Source organism: Penaeus monodon, chromosome 30 (genome assembly GCF_015228065.2).
Source record: "Penaeus monodon isolate SGIC_2016 chromosome 30, NSTDA_Pmon_1, whole genome shotgun sequence".
Lineage (NCBI taxonomy): Eukaryota > Metazoa > Arthropoda > Malacostraca > Decapoda > Penaeidae > Penaeus > Penaeus monodon.
In genome coordinates, this window is record NC_051415.1 from 28,179,449 (window position 1) to 28,179,907 (window position 459).

Below are 459 nucleotides of genomic sequence, written 5' to 3' on the forward strand. Positions count from 1 at the left end.
GTGTGTGTGTGAGTTTTTTAAAAGTCTCTTATTTATTTGTCTATATGCTATATGATAGCAAACATATAGATTGTGTATCATGTGCTATTTGTGTAAAATGAAAATAACTATGCCATGCGTATTTTGCCAAAAAAGCTTCACATTTTCACATCCGCAATCTGATTCTTTTTAACCCCGACCTTTTTCATAAATAGACAGAGCTTCCATTTTCAGCAGTCAACTAGCAATTCTACTGACTGAAATAAAAATATTTCCTTTTGAAAAGGAACATCAACTATTTTCAGCTTTATAGAGAATAATGACAATTATAGAACCACTCATTGTGTGAAGATTTTAAATTTTCAGTGTAAAGCTTGACCTCCTTAAAGCCTTTTGCTCTAACTTTGGAGGCAAGGTGATGAACTATGGAAAACAAAGGGGGAAATGCTAGGGATACGGAAAATAATTTAAATTTTAAAT